A 10715-nucleotide genomic window follows, 5' to 3' on the forward strand; every position below is an offset into this window, starting at 1 on the left:
CGTTGGTAAGATAGAGGAAGTGCAACATTCATCTGTGCCTGAACGCAGCAAACAACTGTTTCATTTCATTCCCCACATCGCACTAAAAAGACCACCGTCCGTGAAGGTTTGTTTTCCGCCCATGGCAGCAAGAGCGCTCAGCCATCTTCATGGTGTGCCATATTTGGCACAAAGCTTTATCTTTATTATTACAGTCGTGTTTGCTCATTCAATCAATAATGAAAGCTGAAAAAATGACTTTTCATAATTCATGCAATAGAGCGTCAAAAGGAATTTCACATATTTTTAATTTGTGATCTCGCCTTTGAGAAACATGTGGGCGGCTGAAAATACAATTACCTGGCTATCCCCGCATTAGAGTGGTATATGTTATGAAGAAATTTTAATCTGAGGTTTCGGCGACGGTGTTCGAGAAGATGCCAATTTAATGCCTTTTTGCTTTCTGTCATGCTAAGCATCCTGTCATAATTGCCAAGGACAAACCGAACTGCCCTGTTCTGCACTTTTTCTCGTTTATCTACAAGTTCTGTAGTATATGGATCCCAGCAAACACACGCATACTCTAGTGTACTGCGCACATGTGTGAAATACAGTTGCTCCCTAAGTTTCTGTGGCAAGCTACTAAAGATAGGTTTCAAGAAACCTAATGCTCCGACAGCCTTGTTCCTAACATGAGTAACGTGTCTGTTCCACCTTAGATCAGCAGAAAAAAATACACCTAAGTATTTATATTCTCACACTTGTTCAAGAGTAGCATTATTTATAGTGTTACGATTGCTGTCATATGAGCGCTTCCCGGTAAAGGTGACGTGGACACTCTTTTGCTCATTCAGTGACATTTTCCATTTTTCACACCATGTGGCAATCAAATCCAAATCATATTGTAGTGCTTGTTGGTCAGATTCGCTGTTGATGACCTTATATACTATACAGTCATCTGCAAACATTCTAAATATTTATTTATTTATTGACGTGTACCTTACAGGCCTTCGAGAAGGCATAGTGTAAGGGGGAAATACGGTAACATATTAGTATGGAATCGGGAAAGAAATAAACATCAGCATAATGAAAGGAGTGCACACAGAACATGGAAAATTAATACATTAGCAAATACAATATGTAGAGCAATAACAATAAATGGTAAACAACAACATAATAGCATAATAACATTGTAAAAGTTTTTACATGTTATACAGTAGTAAGTATTGTAAAAAAATTGGGAGCGCTGAAATTCTTTACCTTGTAGAAAAAAATGCAAGTAAATTACAAAAGACATGACGTGTTTAGACGGTTGAAACGGCATATTGATTGCTTAGCAGATTGCGAAATGCAGTGTGTTTAGATTGGCATGCAATGGTATCTGGTAGTGCGTTCCATAAACGGACCGCACGGGGCAAAGTTGAAAAATTAAAAGCGTTGTGTGTTGCCATAAATTCGGGTGTAGCTGAACTGATTGTTCAGTCGTTGTGACGTCGAGGATGCTTCTTTCAGGTTTGATAAGGTTAGGCGAACTGTGTGAACAAATCTGTGAAATAATAATCGTACAGAAGATGATATATTGTTCAGCAAGTCGTTAATGTAAATTAAAAAGAGAAGAGGCCCAAGTAAACTGCCTTGAGGTACACCAGAGGTGACGTCAAAGAGGCCAGAGGAAAAGTTAGCAACAACAGTGAACTGTTCGCGATTAGTAAGAAAATTACGAATCCATGATAGGGTTAGTGAGTTGAGTTTAATTGCTGAAAGCTTTGATATCGGGTGACTATGGGCTACACGATCGAATGCTTTCGAGAAATCCAAAAAGATGCAGTCAATTTGTTTATTACTGTTCATATGAAAATGTAAGTCTGACGTGAATTCTAGTAGTTCGGTTTCGCAAGAAAATCCTTTTTGGAAACCATGCTGTAAATGATGATGTAATGCCGGAAGTGGTGCCATGAATGTGACTTCTGGGGAACCCCAGAAGTCACAGGTACGTATTCAGAGGAACATCCGTTGAGAGCCACAGACATCTGTCTTGAGCGAAGATACTCGGCAATACATGCGATAACCTTCTCATCCAATTTGTAAAGTAAAAGTTTAGCGATCAGTAGACTATGCGTAACGACGTCAAAAGCTTTTTTGAAATACAGAAATATACAATCAACAATTTGTTTCTTGTCGACTGCTGAGACTAGCTCATGAGTGAATGCAACCAATTGTGTCGTACACAAAAAACCTTGCCGAAACCCATGCTGACTAGGATGAAGAAGGTTATTGTTATCAAGATGAGACATGATGCTGGTATACACATGTGCCATAACCTTACATACATAAAATGCTAGTTAAGGATACTGGTCCGTAATTCTCAACTCTGTTCCTCTGTCCACTCTTATGAATTGGCACCACTCGCGCTAGTTTCCAATCACCAGGAACAACGCTGTTATTTCAGAAATTTTGAAATAAGCGACAGAAGTACAAAGATGCCCGAGCAATTTATAAGGAATGATGTAGGGATATCATCCGGACCACACACTTTTGTTCGTTTCAAACTCTGTAATAATCACTCGATGCTCGTCACACTAAATACAACCTCAAACATTTCGCCGGCTCCGACCGGAAAATCAACTCTATTAACCCCCCTAATGTTTGAATGAGTAGACTGAAATACTGATGAAAGGTATTAAACAAAAATGTCGACCTTACTTGACGCAAGCGATAGTAAATAGCTTGACGATTTCCGCTCAAGCTCGGGCCATCTTCTGAGCGGCAACACTAGCGCGCGACCACACATCAGCCATAACGGCGGTGACTGAGCGAATCGCGACAGCACGTCGACTTGGCGTTGACCTATTGAAACCCATGCGCCTGATGTTCACCTCTTCGTCGGGCTCAAAGAACGGCGGGCAGACTCCGATGGCGCTCGCCCGCCCTCGCGGTCCGGGCAGGCTGCCTCCTCCGGTTCCTCTGTGATTAACACGTTTGTTAGAATATGGTGCGCAAAAGCTCCGTCAACGAGTGTGCTTACCTGGCTGCATCACGGCGGGCGTTATACACGTCTTTCTTCCACACGCCGCGCCATTGGGCTGCAGTTTTCACTGCCGGGCCCTCAGCGTTCAGCAAGGCAATCACTTGCTGCGAGAGCTCCTCCTTGCGCGCCGCCGTCAGCTGTTGACCCAGCACACACGACGCCTTCGCAAGGTAGGGGTGCTCTTCAACAAATGACACGAGTATATCGCGTTGCCTCGCTGAAACATGAGGACCCAGCAGCCTAACCTTCTGCGAGGACATCGTTTTGGATCCGCGGCGCGCAAACTGGCAAGTCCAAAACGTAAACAAAGCGAGGCAACTTGTTTGCATAGCGTATGGCACACCACCTAGCGACTAAATAAGAAAACAACACAAATAAACTTACAACTCCCAGTAGCGGTCTGCGCCGCAAGCTCACATTTATTACTGAAAATATATTTGCAAGTGTTCTGTAGAAACCAATGTTTTTTTATCAAACCAGCAACATCCTTTAATTGCTATACCGTCCCCCAAGTACAAACAAAAATGATGACGTGATCTTCCGGCAGACCGCCGCTCGTTGATTGGTTCGCCTAACGCCGCCCCAATCCACTCTTTCTCCGAGTTACGTAATCCCGACGTAACAGCCAAAAGGAACCGGTTCCCAAAGGAACCGTTACAGAATACGGCCCCTGTTCTGTTCTGGCTGCATGGCTGAGGTGTAAGCATTATGGAACGTTCTCGCTGTCTCGGACAGCTTGTATTTTCGCCGTACATGTTCGAACCGACAGCCGATACGGAAAACGATGGCGGCAACGGCGGCAACGACGATGTTGAGTGTGCCAAAAGCGAGAGCGATGTGTACACTTTCTCGCGCGCTGGAAATCTTAGCTGTTACGTATGCTTTTTTTTTTCATGTAGCTGCACGTTCCAATGACGGGAGAAAAAATGCGCTAAAGTGTCACTGGGAACTTGCTGCTGGAAGAATGGCGAAGCACTAACTTCTCATTAGATTGTAAACACGGGTACAATTCCGCGATGTCAAGCACCTTGCCGCTGCTTGTCTGAAGTCCCGTGGTTTTCTGAGCGTTGATACACGATCGCGAACATAAGTGCCGCGTTTCAAAGCGCGCACATGCAGTGCTGCGAGGTACAGTCATGGAAGTTGCTTATCATACACATCCAGATCGAGATGGTCAGGGGGATTATATGTGCACTATTCAGAATATGGTTCGACGACTTTGCGATTGTGGCTCGCTCAAGAATCGGTATGCGCGCTCCATGCTAGTGTTGACATAAAGATATTAGGCAGTTTTAGCACCGCCGTGTGGTAAACATGATAACTGCAACCGTACGTCGAATGTCACTAGGCAAGCCTATGCTCAAATTTATACCTCAGGTGCAACGCTGTGGAAGCTACGCACGAAGTCCGGTTACCAAAATTTATTACTGCGCGAGTTTCGCTGCGGCATTTGCTCGCGCGAGCATGCACGTGAAGCTGCCGCGACGGGCTGCAATTAAAGAATGCCGAAAAGAAAATTGATTTAAAAGAACGTGTTAGCAGCCGTATAAGTACACGGATTGTTTCTATGGGTAAATTCTTTTTTTTTTCATTCAGAACTGAGCTTATATATGAAAAGTTTTCTCAAAAATCGGGTCAAGAAACACCGAACTTTTTCTAAGTGCGAACGCAGCCACTGCAAGAAGTATCTCAAGCCTCCACAGCGTTGCACCTGATGTATGAAACGGAGTATAGCAACGCTAGCAACAACGCGTTTCCGCATTTGTCGTAAGGCTATCCGGCTATCGCGGAAATGGTCCGAGCACAGCACAGTTGATTTCGTCGGCACGAACTTATCTCTCCTCACCGCACTGCGCTGCAAGCTTCTTGTGCTTCGGGAACCTGTGAAACACCACATCGTCTCGCCCGCGTGTGTTCGCGCAGCCGATTGCTGCACAGAACGAGGGCATATTGGGCGCCCTTGGCTGTAGGCACTCACGCAGCACAGAAGGAAAGAACAGTCTACGAAAATCGCCAAACAAACGTGAGCGGCGGCGGCGGCAAATCTCTCGTAGCGTCTTTCAGTAAAGCGCAGGACGGAAGGAGGCATGGCAGCGCATGCCAGCACGCCGGTCCGGCAGTTCGGTCCCCGCCAGTGACGTCACTCTCGCCGGTTCTCTCCTCTGGTAACCTCCTCACCCGGCGCTCCGGGAAGCGATGGGGGCGTGTCCGCGGGGGTGATTTAGAAAGCGATTTCCGCCCCTTATATTAACAAAACGAAGAAAAAAATTTCGGAACCGTAAATTATTAGGTCTATTCTTCCCAATCCCAGCAATTCATGGAAATTGAAAACCGCTTCAGCTTCCTTTTAAGAACGGCCAGCTGCAGTGCAAGTTTTGCCGGCCAGTTGCGACAGTGTCGCAACTTTCCTGAAGTGCCGCTGCCAACCTCTAGCCACGGCGTGACTAAGTCGACTTCGTGTCGGGAACAATACGCGCATCCTCCACTCTCCGTCGCTTCAGCTAGGATGCGTTCGACGAAGCAGGCTTTGTGCCTGCTTCGTCGTAGGCCGAGGCCGCTTCCCACGCACCGTTCTTGAAGTAAGCCCCGAGTTCTGCGAAGACAGTCGGACGGCGGCGGGCACCGTGAACCTGTGTGTGGGTGTGTGTACTTCCTCGGAAGAGGCGGCTCGTCTCCGGGTCGAACGTTTTCCCTTACCTTGGATCGAGGGAGGACCGAGTGTATATAAACCGCTGTTGTGCGGTTGCTCAGTACACTCTCTCTCTCTAGCAGTCATGTTAAACTGACGTACTTTCTCTCGCAGTCACACTAGGCTGATGAACTGCATGTAAATAATGTAAATAAACCCATATTCCTCGTTCTAGATGAGAAGCAGTCCTTCCCTTCATCAACGTCCTCAGCGTGGATAAGTTGGACGACGGCATGGGCCAGCTACCTTCTAATTCATGCCGGACTCCAATCTGTACAACTGATTACGAGCGATGGGATTGAGCCCCCAATCCTGAGAGGCCTTTACCCTGCAGCGGAAGTAACCAGGCTGCTGCTGCTGCTGCTCAAACGTGTACTCCTTGCCTCCGCTGAACAGAGTTCACTACACGTGGACCGCGATCCACCACTTTCAACCAGCCGTGTTTCCTCAGTGGCTATGGTGTTGGGCTGCTGAGCACGAGGTCACGGGATCGAATCCCGGCCGCGGTGGCCGCATTTCGATGGGGGCGAAATGCCAAAACACCCGTGTACCTAGATTTAGGTGCACGTTAAAGAACCCCAAGTGGTCGAAATTTCCGGAGTCATCCACTACCGCTTGCCTGATAATCAGAAAGTGGTTTTAGAACGTTAAAGCCCATATTAAAAAAATTTAATCCACCATTCTAGCCCTCGTTACGAACATCCTGCAAGGGTACCAACCTACAAAATTTTCCCAGCCAGCCACAGCTGCGAGAGTGGCGAGCTTCCCACAAGTGACCATGGAAGCCTTCTCCACCTGCCGCGGCGACTTGTTTTGTAGGGACGACGGTGTGCCGCATCAACACACCCTCGGCGTCGCTATAACTAAACGCGGTTGGCGGACCAAGTATTGCTCGTGGATTTGCCGTGGCCGCCATGGCTTGTTAGAAGCGGTGAAACTCCTGGGAGAAGATGTCTGGCGGCCGTCTCACGGGGTTTAGAAGTCATGGACAGACGTGGCGGCCATTGTCTGCGGATTCAACAATGGGATGAAGAAGCGCCTGCTCGGGGCAAAACCCGTGTTCGCGAGAACCCACGCACCTTGGCGTGGTCAGCGAAACCTGTGTGGAAGTGTGTGTACGCCCTCCCCCTCAAAGGCGGGTCGGCTACGATGCTTTGAACACTCCGAATTGGTAGCAGGTGGAACGGCCGTTTTCCCTCACCTAGGGATCTAGAGAGGACACAGTGTTTTTAAGGAGCCTTTGGCGGCTCCTCAGTGTGCATTCCTCTTTCATTCATGTTAGACTGATGAACTGTAACGTTCTCATGTAGATACTGTAAATAAATTTTATATTCTTCTATGCCGATGTGAACAAGTCACTCCTTTCAACAACGTCTTCAGCGTGGGTAAGTTGGACGACGGCATGGGCCAGCTACCATCTATTTCATGCCCGACTCCAACCATTACACCCTACGTCCGCTGCCATCAAATGCGTCGACATCTGTTATCTTTAACAGATTCACTATACGTGCGATCAGCGCTTGCTCAAAAAACAGACTCGATTACACTCCAACGTTTTGTTCGTTGGTCCCTCCACACTAACAGGCAGCCTTCTAACTCGTGTTCCTGGTAAATGCAGATTATATTTAAACGAAATGGCAGTCTCTCCCTATGCTTCCCTGGATGGCGCGGTAGTTTCCACTTTTCCCTTTGCATAGCATACGTCTCCTCAGCAAGGTACAGAAAAATTCGGCCTAAGGCAAGCTTCTACAATACAAGCCATATTATTGAATTTTGACATCCAACACCTGCAGCTCCCCTGAAATTTTTAATGGAGCCCGTCGAAAGCCAGTATGAAGTCGCTTCTACGTGATTGCAATGCCGGCGTTCCGCAGCTGCAATTCTATATGTACAGGGCTGGTCTAACACCGTCCCGTCTTTCATTTTTGTAATGAACCTGAGACAACTGAAAATTTCTTTTTGTTCTGTCGTCGATTCACTTATACGAATCAATGCAGGCTCCGTTTCGCCAGCTTTGATTTTCACTGACTTCCGCAATTATCTTTTCTATGGGGGCCTCGGATCTGGGCTTCAGCCACAGGAATGTTTGCAATGAAATGTGCAATTTCATTAGCAACACGAAGATATGGCTGCGATATATGTAGATGTAGAGCCTAGACGTAATTGGCACATACCCACACTGGGGGATCGGCTAATTGAACCGGGTTTAAGCTACTGGCGTTGTCGCTCGATAGACAAAGCAGCAACGTGGCCTCACACAGGCCACCCAACGCCAACAACAAAGATGGCTGTGGAAACTGAACCATTTCGCCTTTGGCAATGGAACTGTAGGGGCTACGTTCACAAAAAGGCCCCCCTGCAGCAATACATTGGAGCCAAAAAAGACAAGCCCCAAGTCATTCTGCTACAAGAGACAAATACCGCTACACCCTCGCTATCCGGCTATGACGTGACCGCTACGACACCACAACACAAATACAGAGGTATCGCCACGTTGGTCAGCAACAAGCTAGCCCTCACGACGCGCTACATTGATCACGACCACAACAATTGCGAATTTATTCTCACGGAAGTCTTCCCTAGAGCCGAGAACGCCAAGAGCATATTCATCCTAAACGTTTACAGCAGTCCCAAGCACAGAGCACAAAAATTTAGGCAAATACTTCAGCTCGCCCACAACCGTACTGCCGACAACCCCATGATTGTAGCCGGGGACTTCAACGCCCCTAACACGGCCTGGGGATATGTCGCCAGCAGGGCCAAGGGCAAGGCCTTACTAAACGACGCCGATGAACTTGACCTAACGCTAATGACGAACGCCGCATACGCCACAAGAACAGTAACTCGGTCAACCGCGACACAACGCTAGATCTCACTTTCGTCCGCAACGTTCCAAACTATCAGTGGAACAACCTCTTCGAGGATCTGAGCAGCGATTATCACATTGTGGAGACAACGATTGGCACCCCATCAAGAGAACCTAGACAAACGACGTACGTCGACTGGGACAAGTTTCGCGAGTTAAGACACGAACGCCGAACAAGCAAAGAGTCAATGGAACAATGAACGTCGCAATAAAGGCCGACATTAAGGCGGTCACGAAGGAAAAGGAGGCAGATCTCCCAGTTCAAAACATGGACAGCAGACTGGCTCACATGCTCGAAGCCAAACAATCGCTCCCCAGTAGATGGAAAGAACAAAGACAGGAAAAGAATTTCTTCCCTCAACGGGCTGATTGCAGAATATTGCATACAACTATCTAACCAGCAATGGAACGAAATGTGCGACGCCGCGGACGGCCGCCTCAACAGCGGGATGATGTGGCACCTGCTCAAACACCTTTTAGACAGAACCAAGACCAAAGCGGACCAGAGTCGCTCGCTGAACATGATCATGCACGAGGAACTCAAGATTACCACGAAAAATGAGCTCATTGACCGTCCCGCCGACGAGTACCTCCCGCTGGCCAGAAATGCTAGAGGCACGACCACCGAAGCATATAGCGGGAAGGCCAACCCAGAGCTAGATCGGGACTTCTCAACTGAAGAGATACGCACGGCGCTTCAGAACCTAAACAGCAAGTCAGTGCCGGGGCCGGACGGCTTAAATAACAAGGCACTTAGAAACCTAGACGACATCTCCATCGAAACCTTCACAGAGGAAATCAACAAACTCTGGAGGAGCGGAGCCCTACCCGAAGATTGGAAAACGGCCCTCATCGTGCTCATCCCAAAGCCTGGCAAGCACCCAACATCACTAACCTCAGACCGATCTCGCTGACGCCTTGCATCAGAAAGGTAGACGAGCACGCGGTCCTAAACAGGCTCTTGAAACATCTCGAAGAAAAAGATAATGCGTTGAATCTTGTAAGACGCGTAGCAAACTGACAACACGGCCTTACGTAAGAAAATCTCCTCTAGCTAACACATGCCTTTACGCTATGCCACTTCATGTACGAGGCGGCCACGCACAGATGGAAGGTAGCGTAGAAGGACAAACTCAATGTGCGACTGAGGAAGCTAGTCAAACTAGCGCTGGGAATCCCCAAGAACACCGAGACAGAGCTCCTTCTGCAACTAGGGGTACACAGTACACTTGAAGAAATCGCCGAAGCTCAAGAACGGGCTCAATTGACAAGACTCTGGAACCAAACCAGGTAAGAAATCCTAGCCAAACTAGGCCATAACACCACAGCAATCAAAGATCTATACTAAAGCGTTCCAACGGACACACACAACTCCTACACGGTTTGCCCACTCCCGCGGAACATTAACCTCGCGTACCTTCAACCCAAAAGGCTGGCACGCGGATCGTTCATACTGCGCGAAATACGAGATAACAAGATCCTAGCCTGTTCCGTAGACGCGGCGCAGCACCCGTCTAGGAAGGCCTTCTTTGCCACCACGGTCAATAAGCAAGGTCAAGTCATAAACGCTTGCACAGTCAAGACCTACAAGTCCAAGATAGCAGAACAGGTCGCCATCGCACTCGGGCTCACAGCTCCGACCACCACCCAAGTCCATAGCGATTCACGCTCGGCCGTCAAAGCCTTTCAGAAAGGAGCAGTTGCACGCCAAGCACTACAATTTATCAATACATCCGCACCGCTGCAGCATCACACCATCTGCTGGTTCCCGGCACACCTCGGAGAGATCGATGACGTCCCTACCATTCTCTATGAGATGGCTCACAGGAGCGCGCGAGACCTAACCCTCCGCGACGCCACCTATTCTGGTCGTGACCATCCCAGCGTGAATCGGGACCCTACCTTCACATATACCGAAATCACAAATCACTTTTATCTATACTGCAGAATATACAGTACACTTCACAATAAGCTCACCAGGTCTCAAGCCATCATGTTCAGAATGCTTAAAACCAACGCGTGCCCCACGCAGAGCAAACTACATCACTACATCCCTGACCTATACACAACATCATATTGCGAAAATTGCCATAGCGCACTAGACGTATATAACTTGCTCTGGCCGTGTGGTCAGACGCATGCAAACAAAAATC

The sequence above is a fragment of the Dermacentor albipictus genome, chromosome 2 (genome assembly GCF_038994185.2).
Source record: "Dermacentor albipictus isolate Rhodes 1998 colony chromosome 2, USDA_Dalb.pri_finalv2, whole genome shotgun sequence".
NCBI classification, from domain to species: domain Eukaryota; kingdom Metazoa; phylum Arthropoda; class Arachnida; order Ixodida; family Ixodidae; genus Dermacentor; species Dermacentor albipictus.